Below are 13265 nucleotides of genomic sequence, written 5' to 3'. Positions count from 1 at the left end.
AAACTGGTAGAAAACTTTTGTCTAGACTAAACATTTCTAGGGATGATTTATGCAAACAGTTTGAAGTATTCAGAGTTAATTTTTTTTTTTGAGTGGGACTCTTAATTACAACATCCAACCTTGAAAGTGATAAACATTTTGACTCTAAATATTTACTGGTTCATACATTATTAATTAATTATATATCAGTGAGCAACTGATGCCTGGAAACTATATCTGTGGTCAACGACTTTAAATTTAAGGTCTCGTTCTCTCTTTCTGTCTCTCACTTCAGATAACGTACTCTGCACATGTGTTAGTTAATGGCAGAGTTGTCTTTATCTGATATTAGAAGGCCAGTAAAGTTACTGTTCTGACCATGTCTGTAACAACATAAGCAGGCAGTTCAGACAGATGATAGACTGATGATTTAGCCTTGTATGTACAGAATTAATTATAGCTTGATTTTGCTCCTGTTTTCACCTGGTGGTTTTAGCATTGTGTCGCTGCTATCTGCCTTTTAGGAAGCATTCTATAAGGGAAGCAATAGTAATCTCCTTGCCTATTAATTCATTTTAATAAAAATGTAGTAAGATTAACAAAAATGTATTGATTACTTTCTATGTACCAGCCACTACTAGAATCTAGGGATAGAAATGTGAGCAAAAATGGACATAGTCTGTGTTCTCATGAAATTTACAGTGAAGTATAGAAGACAGACATTAATCAAATAATGTAAAATAAATAACTGTGAAAGATACTTTACTAAGTGCTACCAAACATATTCTGTACTGTGAGAACACAGGATTGGGAAAACTAAAATAGTGTGGAGGGCTTGGAAAGGTTTCCTTGGGAAAGTTACAAATGAATTGAAGGATGAGTCGGAGTTAGGTGGAAAGGAAAGAGCATCTGAACCATAGATACAGCACATTCAAAAGCCCTTCTCAGGAAGAAGCATGGCATAGGAAATGACTGGGGAGCACAAAGCAAGGAAAGGATGATGAAGGATGAAGCTGGAAGGATGGCTAGGTGTCCCACTCTGTAGGAATTTGGTTTATTAATCCCAAATGGCCATTCACACGTACATTCAACACACTGACTTTTTTTTTTTTTTGGCAGCGCCCAGGGACGGGAACCACGCCCCCTGCAGTGGAAGCTCGGAGTCTTAACCACTGGACCGCCAGGTAAGTCCCAACAGCCTGCTCTTAAATGCAGGAAAATCAGAGGAAAGTGCGAATGCAGTCCCCCACTATCACAAATTATGCAGTTGAGTTTCCCACATTTGGGAAAATTGCAGGGGTCAGCACATCCGAAATGCAATGGATAAGCCTCGCCCTGGGAGAACCACCTTCATGATCATGGTATCTCCCCTGCCAGGTAAGTATTAACACACTGACTTTTTATTTTAGACAAATGACGTTGCTGGGTGTGATGGTAAATTTTATATGACAACTTGGCTGGGCCCAGATGTTTGGCCAAACGTTATCCCATTTTTCTGGATATTTCTGAAGGTTTTTTTGTGGATGAGATTAAACACTTAAATTGGTGGGCTTTGAGTAAAGCAGATTATCTTCCAAAATGGGAGGGGAGGACACTCATCCAATCAGTTGAAGGCTTTAATAGAACAAAGACCAACCTCCCTCAAGCAAGAAAGACTTCTGCCAGTAGATTCACTTTGAACTGCAACTCTTCCCTGGGCCTCCAGCCTGCTGGCCTAACCTGTTAATTTTCAATTTGCCAAGCCTCCACAACTGCATGAGCCAATTCCTTAAAATCAGTCTCAATATCTATATCTATGTCTATTTGTCTATATCTACATATATATACACGTATATCACACATCCTGCTGGTTGTGTTGTTCTGGAGAGCCCCGACTAGTACACTAGGTTATTGGAAATGTGGGACACATACCTATATGGATACTTAGTTAAAAACTAGTAACAAGGATATAAGAATATAGCATGGTGATATGAGATTAAGACAAATAAGTGGGTAGATAAATCACTGGAAGAGTTATGAGAATGAGAGAGTGCCTAGGTAGACTTAAGCAGTGGGTAGGACTTGAATCGGGCAGGGACGACAGAGGAAGATAAATAGTCCAGGTAAGGCAGGAGCAACGGTGCAGAGGGAGAAATAAGTGTGGAATGATTGCAAGGCAATGAGTAGACCATCCTGAATGAAGCAGAAGATTTTGGTAATAAACACTCACACCTGGCATCCATCCCCGAGTCAAGAGGTGATCAGAATCCAGAGCTCTCTTGTTCTGTGTTCCACAGAAGGAAGACATTGTGTGTGTGAAACCGGGGTGTGTGGCAACCTCACAGGAAAGGCGTTATGAATTATTCAGAAAGAGAAAATTAAATAATGAGTCCTGTAAGATGGTCTAGTTCTATGTGGATTTTTTTCACCTCACAGGGGTATACAGAATAAGATGAGTAGAGCGAAAAGAAAGTGAAATAACCAATCAGCCAAACATAGCCAGAGAAATAGTTCTGGGACTCACAGCATGTGCACCTGACGCGAGAGGGGCTCCTGAAGGAGGGATAACGCAAGATTTCCACCTGTGAGAGGGAGCCCTGTTGCCAGAGTCGTTTACTGCTCTTTCTGCAACTAGGCTAATCTTTTGCGTTGTTTCTTTCTTGCTCTCAGGAAAAGAACTTGGAGAGAATTCTACTGTAGTTAATGTCTGGGAAAAGTTATTTCTTTTATGTGCACTGTGGTGCTTGCTGCCATAAAGGCAGTGATTTAGCCAACTCTGAAGTTGCTGTTCTGATTTGTCACTCAGTGGGCTCAGTTTACAGAGGCGAAGAACCTAGTTGTCCCTCATGGGGAGGTGGAGAGCGCATTTCCTACTGGCTGCTATAGACAGGAGTTCATTTGTTCCAGGGGTCCCAAGTGCTCTAAACAACAGATTAGAGAGTTTATACTAGTGGCATTTAACTCTTGGCATTAATTAAAAGTGGTGTGCTGCATCATTTGGGCAAGTATGGGTAGAATTGAGGTGTAGATAGTTCTGGAGAGCAAGCTGTGAAAATCTTTCTAAAACTTTTTCACGTGTTTATGATGTAAAAGTTTATTTTCGTGACACTGATATAATTTGGGAGCAAAAGAAATAGCATCTGTTAAAACAGTTGAGTAGCATCTTGCATTCAGTTGAGGAGGTAAGAGGAAGTAGTGAGTGTTTACCATTATTCTGCTGGGTCAAAATGTACATTAAATTCATAAAATATACAGGCACCAGGTTCAGCAGTCTACCTGCCTTTATTGTTACCTTACAACAACTGTGTATTTATCCTTTAATGAATTTTACTGAGCACTTACTTTATGTTGGTTGCTGGGAACAGCTGGGGACAAAAAGAGATGAAATTCCTGCTCTCTTGGAGTTTACATTCCAGTCACTTAGAGACAATAATCGAAAGTAGAATGTAAGTTCTACAAAGGCAGGGGTTTATGGGCTTTTCTTTTTTATCTACTTTTAAGGCTACATCAACTATAGCAGTACCTGACACATATATATACTCAATGATATTTGTTAAATGATTGAAAGGTGAGAAGAGTGAAAATTAGAGAGATTGGGTTGCTTGTTCATGGACCTCTATGCCTAGAAAATACACGTCTTCTAGATATTATTTCTTTTCTTAATAGTCTGCTTATACATTTGTCTCCAAATGAGGAAAATTATAGTTTTACGGCTCAAGCCTTTCCCCATATGTTCACTTGCCTGAATTTTGAGATTTTTTTTTTTGTTAATTTTGTTACTTTGGGTATTACTATCTTACATTTCCATTGAAACCATCACTTCGAGCTGGTTAAGAAAATTCTAACACCAAAAACAATTTCTGAAGCACTGTCTATGTAACACACATTCTTTTAGGTGTAGGAGATAGAAAAAGGAAACAATCAAAACAAAGTCCTTGCCTCTGCTAGAGTGGGGGAGATAGGAAAAAAAAAACAGGAAAAATGGATAAATATATATAATAAATGACATATTAACAAGTTCGATGAAGCAAACAAAACAGGGAAATGTGATAGCGAGACAAGAGGAAGCTGATGGTCAGGGAGGACCTCTCTGAAGTGGTAACATTTGAATTGAGATGAGACTTGAATGATGAAAAAGAGCCAGCTATGAAAGGACATTTTGGAGAAGTGTGAGAAGAAGGAACAGTGAGGGAAAGAAAAGAGCTTCACTTTTAAGCTGACAGAAATATTGCCATTTTGGAAGGGGCACAGTTGGTATATGTAGCTAAACCGAACTACCCAGATAGATGAGAAAGCAATTTGGATTTTATTTTAATTGAAATTGGAAGGCTTTACATGGCTCCGTGTTGGTGAGTGAAAAATCACTCTGGCTGCCATTAGGATGGACAGAGAGTGTCAAAATTGCCATCAGGATGACAACCAGAAGGTTGTTTTAGTAATTTCAGGCAAGAGTTAGTGGTGGAAATAAAGGGACACAGTCAGAGAAGAGTTATATTTTGAAGCTTCATTAGGCAGAATTATTGGTGGGTTGGATATAAATAGGGTGTGAAGAAAGTAATCAAAGATGACTCTAGGTTTGTGGCTGAGTAGCAGGTTGGGAGCAGATTCAGTAACAATGAAGAAGACTTGAGAATGGGATGGTATATAATCATGAGCAAAAAGAATCAATAGTTCTGTTTGACTATTTTAAGTTTTCAATGACATTAATGCCAAATGAAGATTTATACTGCAAATTTATATTGCAAAGTAAGGAATAAGCATTGAATTTATGGAGATGATATTATATGAATCTGGAAGCAGAAGTGATTTTAGAGAGAAAAATTCCAAAGTCCTCAATGTAGAGACGGAATGAGATCACTTTGAGGGAGGGTATAGATTATAGATGGAGGTAGCGAGCGCAGAAAAAGGAGTCCATCAATGTTTCAGTGTTTAAAACAGGCACAAAAGTCAAGGATCCAGAAACAGAAACTGGGGGTGTCCTGACAAACCAGTTATGAAAGGAAACTGTTACAATGAAAAGGAGTGGCATTAGAAAATGTCAGCAGGATTTTTCAATTTTAATAGAAGGAAAAATGTGTAGAACTATCAGGTAGGTTAAGGTAATTAGTAAAGAAAAAATGAAGTATTGGATAGATTTTCTGTATGAGATTTATGGCTAGGTCATTTGTTGCCTAGGAGTCAGTTACAGAATTATGCCAGGTTAGAGGAGAGAGTGTAAAATAGTCATGATAAAGAGTGAGAAGTACCCAGCATACATTATAGGACTGAAACAGGAGGGAAGAGGGCAGGGCACAACCTTTAAAAGAATGACATAGCCATAGGACATGACAAAAACTGGTTAGAACCAACTAGGTCCAAGATGGCGGAAGATTTGACTTCTGGTGTACCTTGAGCCTTATTATACGCTCATTGTAACACATCAGCATGCTAAATGACACACTCATCAGTACCATGACAGTTCTGAGGCTAACCATAAAAGGCCAAAAAGTGGGCGGTAGCCCAGTTCTTGGCAATCCCTGCCTCTTCCCCCAAATAGTTGGAATAACCCTCCTATTCATTAGCCGATGAAATTACCCAGCCCATAGAAACTAACCACACCATATCTTGGCACCTGTCGCCTTCTGAGGTGGCCCATACTCTGTGGAGTGTGTTTCTCTCTAAATAAATCCACTTCTTACTTATCACTTTGTCTCTCACTGAATTCTTTCTGCTATGAGACATCAAGAACCTGAGCTTCATTAAGTCTTGAGAGTAGGTGTGTGATCTCAGTTAAAAGACTGTGGGTTCAGCAAAGGAAACCATAAACAAGACAGAAAGACAACCCTCAGAATGGGAGAAATATTTGCAAATGAAGCGACAAAGGACTAATCTCCAAAATATACAAGCAGCTCTTGCAGCTCAATATCAAAAAAACATAGAGACACTATGGAGAACAGTATGGAGGTTCCTTAAAAATTAACAATAGAACTACCATATGACCCAGCAATCCCACTACTGAGCATATGCTCTGAGAAAGCCATAATTCAAAAACAGTCATGTACCACAATGTTCATTACAGCACTCTTGACAATAGCCAGGACATGGAAGCAACCTAAGTGTCCATCGACAGATGAATGGATAAAGAAGATGTGGCACATATATACAATGGAATATTACTCAGCCATAAAAAGAAACGAAATTGAGTTATTTGTAGTGAGGTGGATGGACCTAGAGTTTGTCACACAGAGTGAAGTAAGTCAGAAGGAAAAAAAAAAACAAAAAAACAAATATGCTAACACATATGTATAGAATCTAAAAGAAAAAAAAAGAAATGGTTCTGAAGAACCTAGGGGCAGGACAGGAATAAAGATGCAGACATAGAGAATGGACTTGAGGACACGGGGAGGGGAAAGGGTAAGCTGGGACAAAGAGAGTGGCATGGACATATATATACTACCAAATGTAAAATAGCTAGCTAGTGGGAAGCAGCTGCATAGCACAGGGAGATCAGCTCTGTGCTTTGTGACCACCTAGAGGGGTGGGATAGGGAGGTTGGGAGGGAAATGCAAGAGGGAGGGGATATGGGGATATATGTATATGCATAGCTGATTCACTTTGTTATACAGTAGAAACTAACACAACAATGTAAAGCAATTATACTCCAATAAAGATATTAAAAAAAAAAATAGAAAAAAGACCGTGGGTTCAAGTCCCAATCTGGGTTACACGGTTTCAGGACAATGAAAGTTCAGATGTCCATTTGAGTTTTTCAGTCATAAATTTGAAGGAAGACCTATCCGAATAATTTAGTTTCAATTTCCTAAGGCTATATTCAGTATCTTGAGCACAGAAATAGATTTTTATAATTTAATCTGAGTTGGGGATTTTGTAGGTATATACAATGGAGGGAAATAAGGGTTGAGTTGGTTAAGCATGCTTGTGAAAGAGTGGATAAAACGCTAGACCGTGGAGCCAGTATAGATAGGAGAGAAGTATAAAAAAGAATAGGTTGCTGGATAGTGAAGAAGTGGATTCCGTTTCTCACAAAAGGAGATCATTTCTGGACTAGGAATACTAGTGTAAGTGATCTGAAAGGAGAGGAGGGTAATGGAATGTTGGAAACCTATACCCATACTTGTAGCTGATGTGTGTTATTGGTGAATCCTAGGTCTAGTATCTGATCATGTGAGTGGCACAGTAAGGTTGATCTGAAGAAAAGGATCAGTGGAGATAAGGATGTCAAGGAAGATGGAATTCAGGGTGTTGTGATTATGACAGGAGTCATGGAGGAAAGGAAGGTAGTGAGAGAGCTGCTGAATGAATCATGAATTACGTTGCAGGGCTTAATACAAGGAAGAGAAACTGGTGGTTTCAAGAAAGAGAAAACCTAGGAGAGGTAAAGGGTTGTCAAAACATGATGACACATATATCAGAGAAAACGAAATTATTGAAGGCTGAGGAGAGAAATAGTTTGAAAGTGACAATGTTGGATAACTACCCAGGACAGTCCTACTTTATGCCTATTATCTTGTATGATTTTTAGTACCTCTCTTTATTTTTAAAAATGTTCTAATTTTAAATGGTCACCTAATAAAAAGATAATCCTCTTATCTCCCTGAACTACGTGATGTATGGATAAGGAAAGAAACCCACCTTTACCTAAAGGGTATGTAAGGTCCCTCTCCTCAGGGGACAGTCAATTTCTGTCAAAACCAGAAGGTAAAGAAACTAGAGAACAGGTTGAGAATATAGGCACCCTTACTGATAATATCTTGAGAGCTTCAAAACATAGCCAAGAGCCTTGGGAGCTGGAGAATAAATGGCTGTTGAGGTCATATTAGGGGGTGCATAGAACAGGGTGAAGGGGGTCTCTGAGGTTTGGATTCTTGATGGTGAGTGGTCAGAGAAGAAGATAATTGAACACCTCAGGGTGGTGGCTGGTTTCATGCAAAAATGTAGACTTTTTGGCAAGTAGGATAACGCAGTGATTAGAGACAGTGAATATGTTGGTGGCTAATCATGCTTTTGGAAAGGGGCTACTTCAGAGGAACAATGGATAGAGACCTAAATTCTGTTACTTTGAGTCACACCATAGCATGGAGCTAAACCCCATCACTGAATTATCCTCTTGATTTATTCATTCATTGATTCATTTATTCAATAAATAACCAGTTATGGATTGCTATGTTGAATCATGGCAATATATATTCCTAGATAGAGTAAATTCTTCCAGAGTACGATCAAAAGGTGAAACCTTGCCGTAAGAAAAATTAAAAGATAAATATCATAAAACATTATTTCATATTGTTAATATCATTATGTTAATGACTGCCATTTATTGAATGCCTACTGTAGCCTAGGACTGTCTAAACAATAAGTCCCTATTTATTTAATCCTGTCAACAATGTCATAGAGTAGACATTTATTATCCATCTTTTACAAATGAGGGGTTAGGAAGTAATTTGCTCAGTGTCACTCAGTTTGACACACACTCGAAACACAAAGTGCTCTGTTCAAAAAGGTGGGCTGTTTCTATTAGCAGAGAATATCAGGGAAGGTCTTTAGTAGATAATGGCCTTTGAGTTAGGCCTTGGAATACAGATATATTTGGAATGGGAAAGGGGCAACACAACCAAAGATCAAGGTGATTTTCAGGGGGCGTTTATATGAAACAATAAAATAATTAATTTGCCTGGATGCAAGAGGGTGAAAAGCATGAGTGAGAATAAGACAAACACATATTAAGACCAAAATGCACGTCAATATATGCATTTAACATAAAAATCCCTTCTAGGAAATAAGAAAAATGAAGTAATTCATGAACTGTTTAGCAACATAGCATTTTTAGAAATCCTAATCTATGTTTGTTTATTTTTTTCCCTCAGCTGCTATTTCTACCCTTTTCCATTCCCTGCTTTCAAGCAGTTGGCTCTGTTTCTGATTTCAAAATTGTAAGTCCTCGAGTAGTGTAGAGAAATAGTTTGGGGAATGGATAATGTGTTTCATTCAGTTATGAAAGGACAATAACTTTTCCTGGACGAAGAATAAATGCCTCCCAAGCTGTGTGGAGGAAAGTAGGAGAGACAAGGAGAGGAGACATGCACGTGGGACTGACAGCCGTGTCGGGGACATGCCATGATGCCAAAGACGAAATCCTATCCTTGTCAGAGGGTCCATGGGCAGACAGTTCTGGCAGAGGATCGGGGCAGCCTAAAAGGAAGAGTCAAATGTGGCCAAACAAATAAAGAAATACTAGATAGGGAGGGAACATGTGGACCTAAAAGGTTATGTTGGCTTTGAGGTTGGCCCCTGTGACATAGCATGGGGTGATAAAGGACTCAAGATGTATGTGCCTTCTCAATACCCTCTGCAAGCCCAAGTAGCTTAAATAGAGGCCTTGGATAGAGGTAGTGGGGAGGGGAGGAGGGGAGGAACCTCAAGAAAGACTGATATTCAAGTTTCTTACATGTCTAGTGTGATGGGTAGGGGGCTTAAACATAAATTAAGCTATAGAAAATAAAGCTATAGAAAATAAAGATCTATTTCTTAAACATCTGAATTTGTGAACTGATTCCTATCAACGGTTTCTAATTTTTCAGCCTGTATTAGTTAGGCTAGGCTAGTATATGATGTGGCAAGAAATAAACCCAGAAATCTCAGTGGCTTAACATAATAAACATATAATTTTCTCTCCGATTAGACTGGGATGTGGCTGAGCAGCCCTTTTCCCTCTTGTAGTCACACCACTAGAAACATGAAAAACGGGAGCTTCCCTCTTTCCTTGCTACTGAAGGGAAGAAGTCGATGGGGAAAGCACGCTAGTTCTTAATTACTCCAGCCTGGAAGCCTCGTACATCATTTCCTTTCACCTATCCTTATCCTGCACTAGTCGTGTGACCTCCAACTAACAGTGAGAGGGGCCAGGGACAGTGAGAAATACGGTGGAGCATGGATACTTGGGTGAGCGTCAATCGTCTGTTACCCACAGACCCATGCAGTTAGACAAAGGAGACATTCTATTTTACCTGCTGCGTTGCAAATACTTCACTTCTTCCAGTGAAGTGCTATTTTCATTCCTGGGTCAGGGCTTTGTGAATCTATGATTCTTGCTTTCTGAACTCAAAGAATGTCCCCCAAAGTCCATTTGTATGTTCCAGGCAATGTTTCCATTCCCTTTCCTCTCCTCTTTCTGCCCCTCCTCCTCTAGAAAAGTTACAGGACTAATGAAACCGGGTTTATTGTGTGATTTGAAGAAAATCCTCATCAATTGCATTTCAAAATTGGTATTAAAATTTAAAATCCAGAGCCCTTTAATAGTTGTCCCAGCAATTTAATGGCATGTTGTTTTTAGTCTGTCATTTGGACTAACAACTGAATTGAATTGCAGCAAATCATCAATTTGATTTCTACGAACTTCTTACTACTACTACAAAATATCTTTGCATTTAATGTACTAGTATGGCATAAAGGCATCATTTAGGATTATTTCCTGAGGAGTAAAGCAAGGACCATTTCAGAGCCTATAAAACATAAGATATTCTTTTGGTCTGCAATTTATTTTCATACTCTGCAGATATACTCTGTAAACACAGAAGCACACATAAGATTGTCAGAGTTTCCCTTAATGCTGGATTCTCTCTCTGTCTTGAGAATTCCATCTTGTTAAACTTATCTGACATTGGGTTAAAACTCTCACCAAACAATGCGTTATACCTGAGGAAACAGGAGTTTTATTTGCATCTAATAAAAGTTTTGTTTTTAAAGCAAATGTCCTATGATGCCTCGTCACAGAGTTAGGTGTTTTTTTTAGGCTGCATTGGGTCTTCGTTGCTGCACGTGGGCTTTCTCTAGTTGCGGCGAGCGGGGGCTATTCTTCATTGTCGTGCACAGGCTTCTCGTTGCGGTAGCTTCTCTTGCTGCTGAGCATAGGCTCAGGCACCTGGGCTTCAGTAGTTGCAGTGCGCAGGCTCAGTAGTTGTGGTGCACGGGCTCAGTAGTTGTGGCGCACGGGCTTAGTTGCTCCGCGGCATGTGGTATTTTCTCAGACCAGGGATTGAACCCGTGTCCCCTGCATTGGCAGGCAGATTCTTAACCAGTGCACCACCAGGGAAGTCCCAAAAGTTAAGTTTTAACTGATTTGTCAGTGACTCTATTCAGTGACCCTTACTAGTATCTTTTTTTAAATCTTACAGTATAGGCTCTTATTGCAGCATACAATATAGGAAGAATATTGTATTAATTTGTTGATTTGATAGTGAAATTCTTCCTCGTGATGCAAATGTATGTAAATGAGCATCTAAATTCTGCTCTGAACATTCTGCTATTTCAGAATTGAGTTATAAAAAGGAATGAGAGTGAGAGAGAGAGGAGAATTATAAAAAAGAAGAACAAGAAAAGAGGGAAAGACCATAGATTGCTACAATCTTTTTTTCTTCACTTATAAAACTGTGCAAGTTATTACCCCATTCTTGGTTTAAAAAAATCTTTAGGTTAACGCTACTAAATGATTGTCATTCATCATATCAGAGAATTTGGCATATAGCTTTGGATGGTTTATTGTGCTGTGTGCTACTGATAAATCTACAAACACAGCAACTGTCACTATCTCTTTCAAATTCATTTTCCATATGCTGAGTGTTTTTTAAAAAAAATATTTGGCTAGTACAAGTTTTGCCTGGCTAAATTGAACTTGTTTGAATAGTAAGTATTTTAGGAGACAGAAGGGACAAGGTATTTATAAGGGTACCTTGGGATATCAGCTTAAATTTCTTTGGATCATAAGCATCATTGTTTGGCAACACAAATTATTACCCCTTTGTACAGTGATTAGGTATTGAAGAGCTGAAGAATGGATGTTAAGTGGAGTGATGCTTAAAAGTGGCATATTGGCCCAAGTTGTTTTATTCTTTTACCACTTACATATGCCAGTAAGCTTAGTTGCTTGATATTTTTCAGTATTGAATTTATGCAAGGAGTAAGATATATAGAAATGATTTTCCTTCAGATCAGTTTGCCATCTGATCAATAGTTTATGTTACTTGGTTGAGATTTCCCATTAAAAAGATGCTCATCTACTGCCTGGCTTGCTCAAACATTCTTAACAGTATTCTTTCGGCTTGTGAATGGTCTACTATACCTTCTTATCCCTGTGGACTACACTTTTGAAATTGTTCATCATTTAAGCAGCTCCATTCATTGATGTGATAGTTCAGTCTTTTTGTTTTTTAGTTAATTTTTTTATTGAAGTATAGTTGATTTACAATGTTGTGTTAGTTTCAGGTGTACAGCACAGTGATTCAGTTATAAATGTAAATATATACTTTTTCAGATTCTTTTCTGTATAGATCATTATAAAATATTGAGTATTCTTCCATATGCTATACAGTTGGTCCTTGTTGGCTATCTATTTTATATATATAGTAGTGTGTATATGTTAATTCTGAACTCCTAATTTATCCCTCCCCTCCCACTTTCCCCTTTTGTAACTATAAGTTTGTTTTCTATGTCTGTGTGTCTATTTCTGTTTTGTAAATAAGTTCATTTGTATCATTTTTTTTAGATTCCACATATAAGTGATATATGATATTTGTCTTTGTCTGGCTTACTTCACTTGGTATGATAATCTCTAGGTCCATCCATGTTGCTGCAAATGGCATTATTTAATTCTTTTTTATAGCTGAGTAATATTCCATTGTGTATATATATACATAGCACATTTTCTTTACCCATTCATCTGTTGATGGACATTTAGGTTGTTTCCATGCCTTGGCTATTGTAAGTAGTTCAGCGTTTCTTCTTTGAGATTATTTAATGGGGATTATCTTTGCTAAACCTGTCTTATTGTAGAAGAATTTTAGAACTTCTGTTATGATTTTTTCATTAGTTTAATATTGCCACATTTTAAAGAAAATGAATGAGCTGAAATAACAGGTTTATATTTCTGCTGTCTACTGGCATCCATCACAATGTTTGAAACATATTGAACTTTTTTTTTGCTCTGTAGATAACACCCTGAAGCTCCAACTTAGTGGTGGGTAAATTAAACTCCATGGAATATGGTCAGTACCCTGTAAGTATCTCCCTTCATATATAACTGCCAAGTTATTGACATTTTACATGTTCTTACTAGATAGCTTTCTCTCTGACTGTATTGTAGTTTTCAATATGTATTTTGATTGATTACTTTAAATCATGTATTTTATGACTGAGATATCAAAGTTCATTAATGGGGCCAATGGCCTCAGTTTAGCCTTTATCTAATTTTTGTTATTCTGTTAAGATTCTGTGGTTTGGTTTGACTCTTCTAACTTAAGTGTTCTTATTTATTT

The 13265-nt window shown here is 38.2% G+C and overlaps 1 non-coding gene across 1 annotated transcript; it reads right to left on the bottom strand.

The window, feature by feature from the left end:
• Window positions 1–1200: 1200 nt before the first annotated feature.
• On the bottom strand, window positions 1201–1364 carry LOC112065806 (U1 spliceosomal RNA). The gene has a single exon (XR_002892239.1). It is a non-coding gene; the product is annotated as a U1 spliceosomal RNA (small nuclear RNA).
• Between the last annotated feature and the right edge of the window lie 11901 nt (window positions 1365–13265).

The sequence above is a fragment of the Physeter macrocephalus genome, chromosome 9 (assembly GCF_002837175.3).
Source record: "Physeter macrocephalus isolate SW-GA chromosome 9, ASM283717v5, whole genome shotgun sequence".
Lineage (NCBI taxonomy): Eukaryota > Metazoa > Chordata > Mammalia > Artiodactyla > Physeteridae > Physeter > Physeter macrocephalus.
The sequence above is the reverse complement of the archived record's forward strand: the minus strand, read 5'-3'. Positions and strand labels throughout refer to the sequence as shown.